Consider the following 20,727-nt stretch of genomic DNA (forward strand, 5'->3'; position numbering starts at 1 on the left):
GGATTCCTTTCTTTAGAGATATTTCTGATAGAACCCGCGAATGTTTGGCTTAAAAAAAAATAGGCCCGGCTTATTATATCCCTAAGAACAACGGCAAAGATTTAGACACAAGGAAAACATGATTCGTGGTAGGTTTACGTTATCGTGTGCCTACTGCATCACGTGTCAGCAATGTGACGCCAAATACACATGTCAAAAACGTTTTGCATCACCCCGGTTGCCAGAACTTCTGAAGATAGACTTTGACTGTGGATATTGTGTCACAGACAGTCCCTTTGACTGTCCAGAGATGTCACTAAACCCACCCGAGGATGTAAACAACCATTCATGAGCAGCGCCTATTAGGAGGGGGAGGGGGGGGGGGGTCCGACAGCCGATCAGTTTCAATCCCATTCATTCCACCACGAAGGAGGTACACAACTCGTGCTGTCTGTTGTTCAATCATGCCTAGATGGTGAATACTGCGGTTCGATCGCGTCCGCATTGTTACTTTGTGCGAGGAAGGTCTCTCAACAAGGGAAGTGTCCAGACGTCTCGCAGTGAACCAAAGCGATGTTATTCGGACATGGAGATCCAGAGTGACAGGAACTGTCAATGACAGCCTCGCTCAGGTCGTCCAACAGCTATTACTGCAGTGGATCACCGCTACCTACGGATTATGGCTCGGAGGAAACCTGACAGCAACGCCACTATGTTGAATAATGATTTTCGTGCAGCCACAGGACGTCGTGTTACGACTGAAACTGTGCGCAATAGGCTGCATGATCTGTAGCTTCACTCCCAATGTCCATGGCGAGGTCCATCTTCGCAATCACGACACCATGCAGCGCGGTACAGATGGACCCATGTCGAATGAGTCGCACAGTATTGGCACACCGATGAGTGTCGCATATGCTTTCAACCCGACAATCGTCGGAGACGTGTTTGGAAGCAACCCGGTCAGGCTGAACGCCTTAGACACACTGTCCAGCGAGTGCAGCAAGGTGGTGGTTCTCTGCGGTTTTGGGGTGGCATTATGAGGGGCCGACGTATGCCGCTGGTGGTCATGGAAGGCGCCCTAACGGCTGTACGTTACGTGAATGTCATCTTCCGACCGATAGTGCAACCATATTGGCAGCATACTGGCGAGGCATTAGTCTTCATGGACGACAATTCCCGCCCCCATCGTGCACATCTTGTGAATGACTTCCTTCAGAATCCAGACATGAACGCTATCGAACAAGCCTGGGATAGATTGAAAAGGGCTGTTTATGGACGACGTGACACACCAGCCACTCTGAGGGATCTACGCCGAATCACCGTTGAGGAATGGAACAATCTGGACCAACAGTGCCTTGATAAACTTGTGGATAGTATGCCACGACGAATACAGGCGTGCATCAGCGCAAGAGGACGTGCTACTGTGTATTGGAGGTCCGGTGTGTACAGCAATCTGTACCACCACCTCTGAAGGTCTCGGTGGTACAACATGCAATGTGTGGTTTTCATGAGCAATGAAAAGGGCGGAAATGATGTTTATGATGATCTATATTCCAATTTTCTGTACTGGTTCCGGAACTCTCGGAACCGAGTTGATGCAAAACTTGTTTTTATGTGTGTGTATATGGGCGACACCAAATATATAGGCCAAACCGGTAGAAGTTTTTCGTCTCGGTTTAATGTGCATATCAAATTGACGATGTCGATGTCAGTACTAAGTGCTCATTTACGTGACACAAGACATCGGATCACGGGCGTACGCGAGAGTATGCAAATAATATATTTTGAGAATAACCACGACCTTAATATTTCAGAAGAAGTAGCTGTTTTCGAACCTTACAAAAATCTCCTGAACCCACCTTAAACATCCTGAGATAACAGGAATATTTTGGGAAATTTTGGTTACCTAAACAGATAGCCCATTGTTCTCAGTTTTTGACAACGTATTTTGCTACATGTAAAAATTATTACTATTTCTAAACTCTCCATTGGGTTTGAAATCGCGTGTAATAATATACATTATAAATATCAATAGTCCGCATCATATGGGATTTATATCCATGCACCGTTCATGTTTTATATCACTTGCTGGTTTGAATTTTAATTTATTGATATGTACAGCACAGACCCGTCTTTCACTGTTCAACGTTCGGTGCACTAGCCCTACTATCGCCATCTCCCTGGGTTTCCGTATAGCACGGCGAATGCAGTTTTGCTCATGGCTGCTTGCTTAGGGCTGTAACTAGTTCAGTGTTCCTTATGGCCGTGACCGCATCGCCTCCAGCTGATAACATGATATGTTTTTATTTGTGCTTATACTCCTTTCGGCACCCTTTGCAGGATTTATTTTTTTCTCTAAGTACCAAATACTCGTTTTATTTTGTTTTAGGGACACCTTTTTATCAATCTTACAAACGCTTCTATCACGTTTTAATGTATCAGTCACGTGAAGGACGGGGAGGTGCTTCAGGACAGCTTAAAATAATGTTGTTGAAAAAATTTATGTAAATAGCTAATGCGCGGGGCTATTCTTCCTCATATAACATCATTTTCTAAGCAGTGTAAAAAGAAAAAGCAGTAAAATACTTTCTAATCCCTGTTTAGATCACCCGAAAAACGCCAAAATTGGCGTGAAACCGGTCGTGGTCTTTTTCTTTATTTAACAAAAAAGCTTACTACAGCCAGAGCGGAGTGTTTTACCTTTTTCTAAAAGTACTGTAACACGATTAAGACCTTGTGACACGGATAGTGCGGTTCTAGGCGCTTCAGTCTGGAACCGCGTGACCGCTACGGTCGCAAGTTCGAATCCTGCCTCGGGCATGGATGTGTGTGCTGTCCTTAGGTTAGTTAGGTTTAAATAGTTCTAAGTTGTAGGGGACTGATGACCACAGATGTTAAGTCCCATAGTGCTCGGAGCCATTTGAACACGGACAGTTATTCTGGTGGAAGATGCCATCCCTGGAAGGGAGACGTGAAGCATCAGTGAACGCAGGTGATCCGTAGTGACTTTTATATAGCCCACAGCTGTTTGTTTACTAACGCAGTCCCACGGACGCCCAAGGTGAATGTCCGCTATAGCATAATACTAATCACAACGGCCTGCGTCAGTGGCAGTCATTCTCCGGGATAACGGCGTATCCGGACACGGCCATTGACCTGGTGGAACAAGAAATGACTTCTATCCGTTCAGGCTACAAGTTTCTACCGGTCCATCGTCCACAATTGAGGCTCGTATCAAGGCTAGAACGATTCCCCAATTAATCCCTCTCCGCTTGTAGTATGCTTTCCATAACTGTCACGCGCCGGCAACTCCATCAAGCGGTATTCACTCCCGCGGTGGGAAGAGGTCACAATGCTTTGGCTCTCTAGTGCAGTGCATCCTTTCAAAATTCAGAGACAGTCAGAAATAACCCATAAATATTATTATGACGGTGTACTGAGTGGCGTATGTGCATTATTGTACCTTTGGAAGCAGCGGGAGCAGACAAGTCACATTAAGGCGCACCTGCAGGTTACCCGGCGCGGCACCTTTTGAGCCCGGTGTAGCGTTGGGGGGCACGATACTTCACAGTGGCGGTGACCGGAGCCGTGGCTTTTTCTGGTACGGAGCAGGCGAGGAGGTGCCCCGGGGCAGCGCATTCGTCAAAGGCGCGCATGAATCCCGCCTCACAAATACAGCCGAAGCGGGCACTGTTTTTTCCCGCGCAGAGAGCTCCACGGACGCTTTAAAGAAACGAATGGGAAATACGAAGGTATGAAGGGACAAAGATCCCGGACTAGAGAACACTGCGGGCGCTGGGATTATTGCGTTTCACGGTGCTGTCTGGCGTCGGCACAATCAGTAAAGCCTATTCTGACTTCTAAGGTATGTGTGTGTGTGTGTGTGTGTGTGTGTGTGTGTGTATGTGTGTAGGCATGCGTGTGTGCGCGCCCGCATGTATGTGTTGTTGTAGTTTTGTTACGGAAAAGCGGAAAATCTTCTGCAGCTTCACTCGCCACGTTTACATAGACGACCAAATTCGCTTTTCCATAAACTGGAATCCCAATAACTCTACTGGTTGGTCATACAAACACTCCGATTCTAGAAATAAGAATTTTTTGTTTGTCACTTTTCAGCTCACACAACCTCTATCGGCTCCACTGAGACACTCTACCGCAATTGACTCGCGATTGTGTTGTCAGTTTGTTACTTGCAGTTTAAAATGTTATGGGCGAAGCAGTTTAAGGTGAAACAGGGATAAACAGACACACGAGGTAGATAGCCAGTGTCAGAGGTTCTCCAACTACCCGCTTTAAAGCGCTGCTGGTCATTTGATAGCGACTCTTTGTGGCGATTGACACTTTAATACTTCACTTAATTCTTTATTTCGAAAATAAGTAATTTTCATCGTGTCCTGCTAGCAACTGGGAGAGATGGCCACACTATCTTTGGGATAGTTAGCCAACCCTTAAATATATATATTTTTTACTTTTGACAGGAATTCATTTTTTTTACAGCTGTCAATTAAGTATGCACCGAAGATTGGTTCTACCAAAGTCAGATGGAGAGAAGAAAACTTCAAGTCGCTACTAATAAAGTAAAACAAAACGATAATTATTCAGTCAGAAAAGGTTCTACAGAGATTAATATTCCAAGGAAAACCGTAAAGCGAAAAATAAAAACTGGTTATGATCGAAAAACTATTCCTGTTTGGGTTTAGCCACTGAGGAACGACTTGTGCGATTCCCTATAATTTTCTCTAAAAACTTGTGACAGGTAAGTCAGTAAAAGCATGTTTAAATTATTGGACATTCTTTTAATAAGCTTTCCTCTTTGTTTTTAATGTGTTTTATCAACCGGCGATGTATTCCTTGAGTGTATGGCCACCAAACCCTGTTATACTGGTAAGATGACCAAGTTTTACACAATTAAAAGAAAATTCGCAGTTAGTTTGAAATTTGGTCTAAGTCCATGAACGAAGTCTTATTTTTTAATGAATATATAAAGCACTATACGTAAATTCCCCAGTACATTTTGTATATTAGGGTTTGATGTTGGCATTTGCAAAATCATGAACATCTGTCCCTGTTTCACTCTACGTGAAGTGGAGGAAAATAAGAGCATTTGCTAACCATTTCCTTTGTTGAATTGAAGTTAGACAGGTTTTACCTGTATTCGATGGAATGACATTCATAAATACTCATATATTCGTTGCCTCAGCCGAATTTGAGACAGAAACTTTTTTTTTCGGACAAATCTGGGAGAAAGCAACCTCAACGCAGGAACGCTTTTAACTTGCCGCGAATGCCCACTGCCGCGCACGCTCTTGCAACGAGTAAAAATATGTCATCTCAGAAAAAATATAACTTGCTCGGATTCAGCAGACTGTGGTTACTGAACGTGCAGCTATGGTAAGAACTGAAACTGTAGTGTGATGAAACGGGCGAGTTAACTACAGGATATCGAGTAGACTATTTGGTAGTTAGTTGGGCCCTCAATATAGGAAATAACGCACCGAACTACGAAGGAATGCCATTCTGATCAGTACTGGCGGACGCATGCGTATGGTTGCAAGCGGTATGTTGAATGCAAAATTACACGCACCACACATCGCGACGCCATTTTGCTGTCTTTCTGTAACTGGGTGCGACTTGATGCAAGTACGTCCAGTTTTATCGGTTACACAATGTCCCCTTTTTATTCAGTGGATTAAACGACAAATTTTTGACCTATTGCCTGTTGGCTCTCGTCTCGGGATCTTCGGAGGACGTTTGTCTAATGATTTTTCTGACTTTTCAGTTGCACGAATGTTAAGAAAGCCTCATGATAAACGTATTCTGGCTTCCCAGGCTGCAATGAACGTGCTTGGCAGGTAACAAAAAAATGGTTCAAATGGCTCTGAGCACTATGGGACTCAACATCTTAGGTCATAAGTCCCCTAGAACTTAGAACTACTTAAACCTAACTAACCTAAGGACATCACACACACCCATGCCCGAGGCAGGATTCGAACCTGCGACTGTAGCAGTCCCGCGGTTCCGGACTGCAGCGCCAGAACCGCTAGACCACCGCGGCCGGCTTGGCAGGTAACAAGAGGATAACAACAGTGATGACCAGGGAAAGCCGGAGCGGCAAACGTAGCGAGGTGACAAAAGTCATACGATAGGGATATGAACATAAACAGATGGCGATAGTACCGCGTACACATGATATAAAAGGGCAGTGTTTTGGCGGAGCTGTAATTTGTCTTCAGGTGATTTGTGTGAAAAGGTTTCCGACGTGATTATGGCCACACGACCGGAATTGACAGACTTTGAATGCGGAATGGTATTTGGAGCTAGAAGCTTGGGACATTCCAATTCGGAAAACGTTAGAATTCAAGATTCCGAGATCCGCAGTATCATGAGTGTATAGAGAATACCAAATCTGCCTCTCACATCGGAACACGCAATGGGCGACCGCCTTCACTTAACGACCGAGAGCAGCTGCGTTTGCGTAGAGTTGTCAGTGATAACAGACAGGCAACACTGTGTGAAATAGCAGCAGAAATCAATGTGGAACCTACGACGAACGTATCCGTTACAACAGTGAGGCGAAATTCGGCGTTAACGGGCTTTGGCAGCAAACGAGCGACGCGAGTGCCTTTGCTCGTGCCCATATAGGTTCGGCCTTTCCAGATGAGTCCCAATTTCAGTTAGTGGGAGATGATGGTACGGTTTGAGTGTGGCGTAGACCCCATGAAGCCATAGACCCACGTACTCAACAAGACACTGAGGAAGTTGGTGGTGACTCCATAATGGTGTGGCCTGTGGTTACATAGAATGAACAGAGGTCTCTGGTTAAGCTGAATCGATATTCGGCTACTTGGAGATTATTTGCAGCCATTTATGAACTACATGTTCGCAAACAACGATGGAATTTTTATGGATGACAATGCGCCATATCACTAGGCCACAACGTTTCGTTATTGGTTTGAAGAGCATTCTGGCCAATTGGAGAGAATGATTTGACAATCTAGATCGACCGACGTGAATCCCGTCGAACATTTGTGGGACATAATCGATAGGTTAGTTCGTGCACAAAATCGTGCACTGGCAAAACCTTCGCAACTATGGACGGCTATAGGGGCAGCATGGTTCAGTATTTCTGCAGGGAGCTTCAAACTACTTCTTGAGTCCATGCCACGTCCAGTTGCTGCACTACGTCGGGCAAAAGGAAGTCCGACACAATATTAGGAGGCATCCCATGAATGTTGGCACCTCATTGCACATACGTGGACAAATTGAAACTGGCATGGAATATATGTACAGTACGACTGATGCGAGACTGGCATCATTCGTACTGTACATATTTTACGTGCCTGGCATATGTTAAACGGTTACAGTCGAAGCCAATGCAGTATTGTGCTCGAATTATCAAACTGCGAGATGCACGTAGCAACAATAGCATTTTCAGTGTTCTGCCGCAGCTTTTCCAGTTTGTGATGATTATTTCAGTACACCTGATCCTTCAGTTTTCCAAAATGGTTCAAATGGCTCTGAGCTCTATGGGTCTTAACGTCTGAGGTCATCACTCCCCTAGAACTTAGAACTACTTAAACCTAACTGACGTAAGGACATCACACACATCCATGCCCGAGGCAGGATTCGAACCTTCGACCGTAGCGGTCGCGCAGTTCCAGACTTAAGCGCGTAGAACCGCTCGGCCACACAGGCCGGCTTTCAGTTTTCCCCACATGATAAAATCACAGGGAGAGAGATCAGGCAATCGAGAGGGCAACTGATTGCACTGCCTTTGCTGGTCGTCTTCTCGTCACGAATACCTCATGCGCTCTTGACAAAGCTGTCAAGTTAGTCGGTGCTATTACTCCGTCTTTGTTGAAAATATCCAGACAGTCGTTCATTTTATGTGGCTTGATTCACTTAGGGAGTTAACAGTTTCTGTACGTATTTGTTACCATTAACAGTTTGTTGAAAGAATCGTGTTACTATGAGGACAACTGTCTTGAGATTATGCAACCGCTCTTGAAACTACTGATGGGGATTTTCTGATCCGTAATGGCTTCTGCATTTTCAGTGATGGGCGGTTCTCGTGTTCATTACCAAGGGACAACTAAGCGTCAGTCATATAAATGTTTTCCGGTCCATTTTAAATTTCCATTTTACGACCGGCCATGGACTCAAGTCTGGTACCAACAATAGAAGGTAAATCTTCGACTATGCCATCCGCGAGTGCTGAAGAAACGTGAGAAAAATATCTTAACAAACGTCAGGCGAAGATCCCGAGACGAAAGCCAACAGGCAGAACGTCAAGTGGTCACTAAAGCTTCAACAATTTGGACAAATATTTGTTTTACATTTTATGTTTGAGATAGGTTACAGCTGATTTTACTTCAGATGATAACTTGAAAGTGCACAGCCGAAACCGCGCTGTAGTGGAGAACCGAAGACAGCCAGTCCGACAAAAAAATGGTTCAAACGGCTCTGAGCACTATGGGACTTAACTTCTTTGGTCATCAGTCCCCTAGAACTTCGAACTGCTTAAACCTAACTAACCTAAGGACATCACAAACATCCATGCCCGAGGCAGGATTCGAACCTGCGACCGTAGCGGTCGCGTGGTACCAGAATGTAGCGTCTAGAACCGATCGGCCACATCGGCCGGCCCAGTCCGACAGATTCGGAGAGGATACAAGTAACATCTCGCTCCCCGGAAGAGTCCTGACGTCTGCTTTGCGCCAAGTAGAGGGATATTTCATGTTTGGGCAGAGGACCCATGTCATTTCAAGATCAATTTGTGGGATGAGTTGAGAAATTGGAGGAAATAATGAGAGTTCCACTTGCGACGCGGCCCACACTGGTGCGTCTGCGCCCGCTGCCGAGTCTGCCAGGACGGTTGGGTAGGACAGGGGAGGGAGCGGTAATTGTGCGTCTGTAATTGCTGGCAGACGAGACGCCATCAGTTCCGGCGGCGCTCCCTGGGTGGCGGACGCGCCCACCGCCATTACCAAATGACGGGGGCTCCACACGCGACACCCCACACCGCGGCTGCACGCCTGTTGCAGTCGCTCGGCACCTATCCCTCTTGCTCCTTCCAAAGCTTAATTGTTTCATTACATACTGCCACACTGGATGTATTGCAATACGCAAACATGCAAAAAGGTCTGCTGAATGATTGTAACAAATGTCTAAGTACATAAAATCCTAAGATTGGGGAGAAATTACGAAGGGAGTACCACACGGATCAATTTTAACTCCACTCCTATTCCTTATATACGTAAGTAACCTTCGACTTAACATTCGCAGAACTGGTATTTTTTGAAGGTTATTCTACTGTTATAATGAACATCAGAGAAACAGGAATAGAAAAAATTATTAGTGATGTTTTTCAAAGAATTATTAAGTACGAGGGTCACTCCAAAAGAAATCCACAGTATTTTTTTAAAAATCCATCTTTTATTCTACATGTTTGAAAGTTGTACAGTGTGTAGATACATCCTTTAGGAACAATATTTTCATTTCTCCACATAATTTCCATCCCTCTCAACTGCCTTACGCCATCTTGGAACCAGCGCCTGTATACCCGCACGGTAAAATTCTGGGCCGGCCTGTGGGAGCCACTGTTTGGCAGCGTGCACAAGGGAGTCATCATCTGCAAACCTTGTTCCACGAAGAGAGTCTTTCAGTTTCCCAAAGAGATGATAATCACATGGAGCCAAGTCAGGACTGTAAGGCGGGTGTTTCAGTGTTGTGCATCCGAGTTCTGTGATCACTTCCACGGTTTTTTGTCTGACATGTGGCCGTGCATTGTCGTGCAACAACCTGCTTTTGCCGATGTGGTCGAACACGACTCAGTCGACCTTGAAGTTTCTTCAGTGTTGTCACACATGCATCAGAATCTATGGTAGTTCCACTTGGAATGATGTCCACAAGCAAGAGTCCTTCGGAATAGAAAAACACCGCATTTCTTTATCAGCAGGTGTGGTTTTGAATTTTTTTTCTTGGTTGAATTTGCATGATACCACTCCATTGATTGCCTCTTCGTCTCTGGTGAAAAATGATGGAGCTTTGTTTCCTCACCTGTCACAATTCTTCCAAGAAATTCATCTCCACCATTCTCGTACTATTCGAAAAGTACGCTGTATACCGTTTTTCTTGTTTCTTTGTGAGCCACTGTCAACATCCTGGGAACCCACCTGGCACAAACCTTTTTTAACGCCAACACTTTCAGTATTCTGCAAGCACTTCCTTCCCATATCCCAACGTAGCATGACAATTCGTTCACTGTGATGCTTCTGTCAGCAGTCACCAATTCGTTAACTCTCTGCACATTGCCTGCCGCTACAGGGACAATCCTCAATATTGCCGTGCCCGCTTTCATCACGGAACCTGCTTGCCCACCGACTAACTGTACTGCGATCGACAGCAGCATCTCCATACACCTTTTACAACCTCTTGTGGATGTTTCCCACGATCTCGTTTTCACAGCACAGGAATTCTATGACAGCACGTTGCTTCTGACGAACGTCAGGTGCAGCCATCTTGAAGACGTGCTGTGATGGGGCCACTCACGGGAACAGGTTGAACTAAGTTTGAAAACAAGCGGGAAGGATGTATCTGTACACTGTAAAGCTTTCACACATCCAGAATTAAAACTGCATTTTTACAAAATTAGTGTGCATTTCTTTTGGAGTGAGCCTCGTAGTTCTCTAAAATGGACTCTCCGTTAATTTTGAGAAAATACACTATATTCTGTTCTGTGTAACAAATAGTCATATCAATAGCTGAAGTAGCACGTGAAAAAGAGTCAGTAAACGTAATTGAAAATTGTTTTTGCTACTTATAGCTGCAGTCACACCAAACAAACACTACCCTATCGCGTCTTTCTTGTAATACTCAGTGTCCACGGAAAGCAAAATGATATTTAAAACGGATTTTTAAGATCCCACTCAGTCTAGTGGATGTTCATTTTATCGATATGTGTCAATAGGGGTATTAAAACACGAAGAATAAGCACTACTGTAGCAGTGACTGAGCAGCCCTGCTGCATGGTGGAAGTAGAGCGGGCCAGGGCGCTGCTCAATTGCTGTTGGAGTACTGGTTATTCTTCGGGGTTATTGTCTCTATGTACATATATGGATAAAACGAATATCACTCTAGACTAATTTCGTTTGTAAAGGGAAACAAACAGACGCTATCCGTCGACACCGAGTGACGCATGATCTAATGAGCGGTATTTGCTTGGGGTGACTCCAACTGCAACTCGCAAAAAAAAAGTTGCAAGTAACTACCGAAACACCAGAGAAAATAAGCCTGATAACTCTTAGAAGGGAGGCTCGTTATACGTACAAAGTGTCTCTCCTAAGAGGCTTCAGGCCCATTTTTCTCTGGCGTTTCTGCAGATATTTACGATTTCTTTCTTTTTCAGTATGTAGCTGGAGTTAGCCCAAACAAATAGAGCTCATTTCATTTTTCGTGAGACTCCCATTGTCTACGGAAAATGTCGGTTTGTTTCCTTTTACAAACTAAATAATTTTTTAAAGCGGAACTTTACGTATCCATACGACAGAGTGGCCCAAAATTAGTCTAGAGTGATATTCATTTTATCAGTGTGCATTAACAGAGACAGTAAAACAAAAAGAATAAACAGTAATCCAGCAGCGACTTAGGAGTGCTGCGTGCTTGGCGGTAGCAGTTAGCGTGGGCCAAGACGACAGATTGCAGCCAAGGACGGCCTGGGATCCTGTGATTGGGGAGTTTAAGCTGGCGCCGCGCTCGCCCCACGAGAACATTGCCATATATGACGCGGGACTGGGCACCAGTGACGTCACTGGAGGCGTCGGGGCTATAAAAGCACGGCAGAGGCATCCACATGACAGTCCACTTGATAGTGGTAAAGGAGATAGCTAGCGAAAGCTTGTGGACAGTTAACCACCTGACGCATCTTGAAACCCGAAAGTAAATGTTATAATAATAAAAAGATAACGTTGTTTCAACATATATTGGAAAACATGCGTACAGCAATCTTCAGCGGACATAGGTAGATAAATGAAAAACTAAAGGGAAAATAATAATCAGATTTTGAACACGGGGGCTCAAAACTGCGAAGCCGCGACGGTGTCCAGTGTGCCACCACATTGGTTGATTATTTACTCGCTAAAAGGCACATGAAATGCCTCGAAAACTTTGACGGTCGTTTTCACAGAAACGGTCGAATATCTATGCACAGGGGGCACAGATAAGAGAGGCCCCAAGAACAGAGTTCCAGGGTACAAAGAAACAGAGCAGAGGAAAGGAAATGCAGTACTAACACGACTATAGCAGATCACTATTCATTACTTTTGGGACCTGGTCAGGAAGTTACTGCAGACGGATCGAAGCTGAACTGCTGGAACTACGGCAGTCTCATCCGAAATGCTTTGCTGCACTTCTTCAAGATTTTGGGGTTGTTGCGATACACTTTAGACTTGAGAGCTCCCCACACAAAGTGACCGCACACTGGCAGAACAAGTGTCCTGGGTGGCCAGCTAGGGCCGCGACCACACTGCGTGTTCGTCCACATGACAAGACTTGACATGCCAGTCTCTTTTGTCGGGTTGATTTGATAGGACTCTGGAGCATTTTATAGCTAACTGCAGACACATACTAAGCTTTGTATGGCACTCTTTGCTGATACTTTGACACCAGTGTGGATACATGGTGGGCGTTCACGTGGAGCACGCGTCACGAATTGTGGTTGTAAGCATACATTCAAGTGCAGTCGTATCCACTCGTCCGAGAAACTTTTATTTGCCCCACCCTGTATAAGCCGAGACACGTATTCGCTCACTTCTCTTCCATTGAGCGAAGTTTCTGGGATGTAGGGTTATGGCACTTGCCGTGTTCTCGTCGTTAGACTTTAAAGGATGGTTCAAAAATGGTTCAAATGGCTCTGAGCACTATGGGACTGAACATCTGAGGTCGTCTGTCCCCTAGAACTTAGAACTACTTAAACCTAACTAACCTAAGGGCATGACACACATCCATGCCCGAGGCAAGATTCGAACCTGCTACCGCAGCGGTCGCGCGGTTCCAGACTGAAGCGTGTAGAACCACTCGGTCACACAGGCCGGCTTTAAAAGATGGCAATGACTCCACGGTTTGTGTCGTAATGCCGAAATGCGGATTGCCGGCACTGTCCTGAAGCCTGTTGTAAACAGACCAATACCAGTACGCACACAAAGCAGTGATTGGTTTTCGCGTTTCCATTTCGCAATCGCATCACCAACAGTTGATTTATGCGGCTTTAGTCGCCTAGGTATTTCCCAGAATGATTTGTTACTCAGCTAACACACAATGACGAGTGCGGCCGGCCTCTACGTGAGAGTTGTGGGCAGGTCTGCACGATATTGTTACGATGATGTGAGACGGCTCGTCCAAAGATTCGCCATGGTTTTTTTCACTGTCAGATCTCAGTAGACTTTCTGAATCCGGCTGAGAATATTGACGAGGCTCTGGTTTTCGACGAAGGGAACCCAATGGCAGCTCTATGCCTGCAACGCAGCTCCTTTACAGAAGGCATTTTGAAGGCTACCTATAGCGCCGCCACCAACCGAAACTTCATGAAACTATAGGGGCTGAAGCGGGAGTGTTTCACGCCGGCCTCTGTGGCCGAGCGGCTCTAGGCGCTTCAGTCTGGAACCACGTGGCTGCTGCGGTCGCAGGTTCGAATCCTGCCTCGGGCATGGATGTGTGTGATGTCCTTAGGTTAGTTAGATTTGAGTAGTTCTAAGTCTAGGGGACTGATGACCTCAGATGTTAAGTCTGTAACGTCCCCTTAGAAAAATTAATGAATTACTGTGCTGATAAACATCTTATGTTATTTGATTTTCAAGCAGCTGAGCAGAACTGAACGTACTCAGACATTTCGCACTTCGCTTTTTACCTTTTCTGATCAACACTAATATGACACAATATTTTTAGCGCAACTCAATCTGACTTTCAATAATCCCTACAAAAGAATGGCCCTGACTAACATTAAACTATACCTTTCACAAATCACTTACCTCACAAAAATCTTCGTTACTCGAACTACTGCAATACAGCAAGCGCCACTACTGCCAGCTAAATAAAAGATTCAAACTACTGAAGGCACTAACTACTGATAGGCATAGTTAGCAAATGAAAGATTTTGATACAGAAAAAACAATGTATTTACCTTAATATTGTTCAAAAGTCATATTATATATATCAGTTCGTGACATCTAGTCTTACGAATGTACTGTTTCTGATGGACACACGTCCAGATCATCCGGTCTCGAAACTCCGCCATTTCTCTCCCCACATCCACCACTGCTGGCGGCTCACCTCCAACTGCGCAACGCTACGCGCTGTTAACAGCCAACTGCCCAACACTACAATAGCAAATTCCAACAATGCCACCCAGCCACAGACTGCACACAGCACAGCCAGTGATTTTCATACAGAGCGCTACCAATATAAGAATCTAAAAAGCCTACTTACAAGTCACATAGTGCTTAGAGGCATTTGAGCCATTTTTGAATGTTTCACGATGTCCCCACAACGAATTCCGCATTTTCTCAACCGAAATTGAACGATAAAAAAAGAAAATGTTTTGCATTACGTATCGAACGGACCACGTAAGTAGCTGGGCAAGCAACTTTTGCCTTTAGCTGTGGACTTGCCCTCGTATTTTGTGTCGACAGTGTCGAGTAGAGCGGAAAACCGTCTGTGAATCAAACAGCGGAGCATCGACCCGTACGCCATTACTTGCTGCAGTGTGTATTCGAGCGCTCCTCTGCGGCGCTCTGGAGCCGTGCCTCCGTTTGTGAGTGCAGCGCTGCGTGGCTCTGCGCGGAGCGGGCGGACAGGATTTATGGCGCAGGGGTATAAATCGCGTGTAATCTTGCCGGCGCTGGCACTCAGGCAATTAGCGCATTGGACGCGCCGCATGTAAATAAGCCGCAGCGGACGCGACGCGCCCAGCCCGCCGCCGCCACCGCCACCGCCGCCGCCGGCTCTCGCCTTCCGAGTCTCTCCTTTTTTTTTTTTATCCGCTCTTGTCCCGGACTCGACTCGGCCGGCCAGTGTTTTACGGGGATCGGGAGAAAATATTGAGCTAAATGGCTACCCTCGGCCGTTTCGGCGGGGCCTGCCCGGCCGCGGAACGCCGGCCGTAAAACGGAACGCGGGAAATTTATCGTAATTTCTGTTTACATAATGTGATGTACGGGCGGGCCCCGGACGGGAACATTTCAATTACGCCCCCAGCCGGCGCGCGGGTGATGGCGCGGTGACACGGCGGCGGCCGCGGACGACCCCCTAAATCTGAGCGGCTCCCGAAACGGCGCTTAATCACGGCCCCCCTAATAAATCGGCTCGGCCCGGCGCGCAGCGCTCCTCGTTTTGGCAGCGACCGGGCCGACGCCCGACTCCGCGGCTCGCTACGGCAATTTACATAGCAGCGAGGGGCGGGGCAGCGGCGGCAGCTAACACGCCGTTCCGCACTGGGCGCGCCTGCGCAGGCGCCGAACGCCACTCGCAGCCGTCCGCTGCGTGCTGCCGTTAAAGAAAATAAAGAAATATGGGTTCACTGCATTACATATGTACCGTTTTTTAGCGTTTCGTAAGTACTGAGTGATTCAAAAAAGAGGAATTTTTGGTACTGGTTGTGGTACCGCGCGCCGCGGAATTTGAATCCGCGCCAGACGTCATGGACGTCGAAGACCCATAGAAGTCTCTGCACCATCGCGCCGTAGGCTGTGGCAGCGCGCTCATCCTGGCCCGCATTTAGTGTGAGGGCGCCACAGTGGAACACGTGGTTCCAGCGGCCAATAGCGGCGCCCCCGATAGCGTACTTACGCGCTTGCCTGTCGCTCAGCTAACCCCCCCCCCTCCCCATCAGCCTTTGGCTCGGCAGTGCCATATTTGTGCCGCCATTTTCGTGCAGTGTTTTCCAGTGTGTGTTTTTCCAGTGCGTGTTCCGTGTTGTGTCTTTTTGGAAGTGTAGCGAACAGCCATCATACTGTCGCTGGGTGTGATTTTTTATCTCTTGCGAACAGAAACCAGACTGTCGCCATGTTTTTTAATTGTGTGTCTACTGTGTTACTTGTCTGATTCCTGTGTATTTTATCAACATTGCCAACCCCTTTTGCTTTCTGTTCTAACTTTCCGCATTTTTACGCCATTTTACACTTTAAGTCACCATTTTATCGCCTGTTTTTCCTTGTTTCTTTCTTCTTCCTTTTTTTAAAAAAAAGTCTGTTGGCTGCAGAGCAGCGTACTAAGCTTCTGCCAGCCCGCCCCCTTCGGGGGGAATTGAAAATTAATAAAGGAAAAAGAAAAAAAAGCTCAGCTAACCAGTCTAATCTCGCGTACGTCTGTTGACACATCGCGTCAGACAGCTTGCTTACTTGTTCTGTGTACGAGTGGACGTGTTTTAGGTTTCCTGATGACTCCGTTGTTCGATCTTGTAGTTGTTCGTTCTGTCCTTCGTTGGTCGTGTTCGTCCTCTCCCGTTGTTGTTCGCGGGCCTTCCGCGGGTCCCGTCGCGCTTTCCGTCATTTCTACCCCGCGACCGTCCCGGTCGCAGTTACAATACTGGTGTTGGTAATTGTGGGCGATTGGTTGAACTGAGAAACGTACACCAGCCTGTCAGCGACACCTAGCTGGTGTAGGCTACCTGGTATATTGGTTCAAATGGCTCTGAGCACTATGGGATGTAACTACTGAGGTCATCAGTCCCCTACTTAAACCTAACTAACCTAAGGACATCACACACATCCATGCCCGAGGGCATTCGTATTCAAATACAGAGATATGTGCGCAGGCAGAATACGGCGCTACGGTCGGCAACGCCTATATAAGACAACAATTGTCTGGTGCAGTTGTTACACCGGTTAGTGCTGCTACAATGGCAGGTTATCAAGATTTAAGCGAGTTTGAACGCGGTGTTATATTCAGCGCAAGAGCGATGGGCCATAGCATCTCCGAGGTAGCGATGACGTGGGGATATTCCCATACGACCGTTTCACAAGTATACCATGAATATCAGGAATTCGGTAAAACATCAAATCTCCGACATCGCTGCGGCCAGAAAAAGATCCTGCAAGAACGGGAGCAACGACGACTGAAGAGTGTCGTTCAACATGACAGAAGTGCAGCCCTTCCACAAATTGCTGCAGATTTCAGTGCTGGACCGTCAACAAGTGTCACCGTGCGGATCATTCAACGATATGGGCTTTCAAAACACAAGGCCCACTCGTGTTCCCTTGATGACTGCACGATACAAAGCTGTAAGCCTCACCTGGGCCCGTAAACACCGACGCTGGACTGTTGATAGCTGGAAACATGTTGACTGGTCGTTTCAAATTGTATCGAGAAGATGGACGTGTACGGAGACATCCTCATGAATCCATGAACTCTGCACGTCATCAGGGGAATGTTCAAACTGGTGGAGGCTCCGTGTCGGTGTGGGGTGTGTGCAGTTTTAGTGATGTGGGAGCCCTGATATGTCTAGATAAGACTGTGCACTACGACGGAATGGGCAATTCCAGTAGGACAAAGCGACACTCGTCACGGCTAGATTTGCTACAGAGTGGCTCCAGGAAGTCTCTTCTGAGTTTAAACACATCCACTGGCCACCACACTCCCCAGACATGAACATTATTGAGCATGATACTAAAATGTAAACTTTCACGGCCGGAAATATCATGTCCATTATAATTATCCGGGCTGTTATGCCGTGGTCGGTTGATGAATTCTGTGGTGATTCCCAACGTTTCGTCTCCGACTGCGGGAGACATCTTCAAGGGGGTCCATAGCTTGATGGAAGGTCCAACACACACACTGGCTCGCTACTGACTGCCGCTAAATTCCGTGTCCGCGCGCCCCCGCGCCGCGGCGTGAAGTCACGTGTTTTGAAAACGTCAGTGCAATTGGCCGCTGTCCGTCGCCGTCGATCGCCGTTGCCATCACCCAGTAGTGGACGAGTGGTACACATCTTCTTTAACACCGGCATCCATATACCGTTTAATTTGACGCCCTCCTCCTTTCGGTTGAAATTATTTGGGTGTTTAGCGATTTCGATTGCCTCCCTGTAGAGCCTTTCGTAATATCCGCTCGTGGCCGCTAGTACTTGCGTCTCCTCGAAACGAATATTGTGGTTCCCTGGCTGGAAAGCATGCTCCGCAACAGCTGATCGTTCCGTTTCTCCTCTTCTACAATTTACCTTGTGCTCTTCCAAACGTTTAGAAACAGTTCTTTTAGTGGTACCCACATAAACATCACCACAGCTGCATGGGATCCTATACACTCCAGATTTTTCCAATGGTTTGCGAGCGTCCTTGGCAGGCCTAAGGTATTTCTGTATCTTCCTGGCGGGCTTGTAAATTACGGTAATATTCCGCTTCGTCAAGATCCTCCCTATTCTTTCCGTTAAATTTTTAACAAACGGCAGGAAAACCTTAGATTTTGCAGTAGCCTGTACGTCAGTATGATTTCTGCGTGGCTGCCTCAACGCACGTTTTATTTCGGCGGACAAATATCCGTTCTTCGTTAGTGCATTGTGGAGATGTTCCATCTCAGCGTCGAGCAACTCAGATTCACAAATATTTCTAGCTCTGTCCGCTAACGTCTTGATAACACCCCGCTTCTGTTGTGGGTGGTGGTTCGAATCCCGGTGCAAATAACGGTCCGTGTGCGTGGGTTTGCGGTACACTGAGTGGCCCAAACTACCATTTTCGATCAGCTGTTGCGGAGCATGCTTTCCATCCAGGGAACCACAATATTCGTTTCGAGGAGACGCAAGTACTAGCGGCCACGAGCGGGTATTACGAAAGGCTCTACAGGGAGGCAATCGAAATCGCTAAACACCCAAATAATTTCAACCGAAAGGAGGAGGGCGTCAAATTAAACGGTATATGGATGCCGGTGTTAAAGAAGATGTGTACCACTCGTCCAATACTGGGTGATGGCAACGGCGATCGACGGCGACGGACAGCGGCCAATTGCACTGACGTTTTCTAAACACGTGACGTCACGCCGCGGCGCGGGGGCGCGCGGACACGGAATTTAGCGGCAGTCAGTAGCGAGCCAGTGTGTGTGTTGGACCTTCCATCAAGCTACGGATCCCCTTGAAGATGTCTCCCGCAGTCAGAGACGAAACGTTGGGAATCACCACAGAATTCATTAACCGACCACGGCATAACAGCCCGGATAATTGTAGTGGACATTATTGAGCATGTCTCGGATACCTTGCAACGTGCTGTTCAGAAGAGATGTCCATGCCCTCGTACTCTTACGGACTTACAGACAGCCCTGTAGGATTCGTGGTGTCAATTCCCTCCAGCACTACTTCAGACATTAGTCGAGTCCCTGTCACGTCGTGTTGCGGCACTTCTGCGTACTCGCGGGGGCCCTACACGATATTAGACGGGTGTACCAGTTTCTTCAATCCTTCAATGTCTCTTGGATGCTTGGAGTGATGCGCAACGTGCACCTGCGATCAAAGAGTTTTTCAAGGACACTGGCTCTTTGGAGGGTGCACATAGACAATTCCGTCGTCATTGTAATTGAGGACGACACGCTTGAGTTCCGTCAGGAGATGCAGTTAGAACATGGATACTGAATTTCGAGGAAATTTCGACTTGAAAAAGATACTTCCAGGTCGTACACGAACCGTTAGTACATTAGACAGTACCGAAGCTGTTGGAGATGCTGTCATAAGAAGTCCACGTCGATCAGTCCGTCGTCACTCAACACCTTTACAGTTGCATAGTTGGAGCGTTCGAAAAATGTAAGTACAGAACTTGCAACGTCATTCACACAAGGAGCTGAAACCCAACGATCGTGTTGTGCGACAACAATTCTGTGAATTAACGCCTGAAAAGATAAACGAGGACGAGTAGTTTAACGAACTGTGGATATCAGACGAAGCCTCAGTTGATTTGTTAACAAACATAATTTTAGATACTGAACACAAGATAGTACTATGGAGCTACATCAGCGTCCACTGCACAGCAACAAAGTTACCGTGTGGAGTGTTATGTCATCATACGACGTGAGAAGGCCTATTTTTTTGAGGACAAGAATGGCCATGCGATTATAGTCACATCGAATCGCTAAGTCGGCATGCTTGAAACCTTTCTTGTGCACTAGCTACAGAAATTTTCACACATTACTGACACAGCCTGGTTTCAAGAAGACGTATCAACTTCACACACAGCACGATTGTTGATGGCAGCTGCACGCTAGTGATTTGGGGAATGTGCAGTTTCGAGATATGGTGGCATTCAATGGCGGCAACTAGAGAACTGAAAGCCAAGATCCGAGAACCAGTTGCACCAATTTAAAAAAAAAAATGTTCAAATGGGTGTGAAATCTTATGGGACCTAACTGCTAAGGTCATCAGCCCCTAAGCTTACACACTACTGAACCTAAATTATCCGAACGACAAACACACACACCCTTGTCCGAGGGAGGACTCGAACCTCCGCCGGGAGAAGCCGCCGCAATTTCAGTTGAGATGTTACGTCAAATCATGAACAATTTAGAGAAGAGACTGCAGGAATGTTTGCGTAGAGAAGGAGCTCATCTGCAGGATGTCAATTTTTTAAGTGCTGTATGTTTTCTAAAATGGCATTGTGCTTACTATCAAATGACACAAATAATTTTTTTGAAAATATTTAATTTTTAAAATTTACCGTTTCTTTTCATTACCATCTATGTTGACAATTATAAAGAAACGAATTATAAACGACGAGTTATATG

This window comes from Schistocerca cancellata, chromosome 6 (genome assembly GCF_023864275.1).
Source record: "Schistocerca cancellata isolate TAMUIC-IGC-003103 chromosome 6, iqSchCanc2.1, whole genome shotgun sequence".
NCBI classification, from domain to species: Eukaryota; Metazoa; Arthropoda; class Insecta; order Orthoptera; family Acrididae; genus Schistocerca; species Schistocerca cancellata.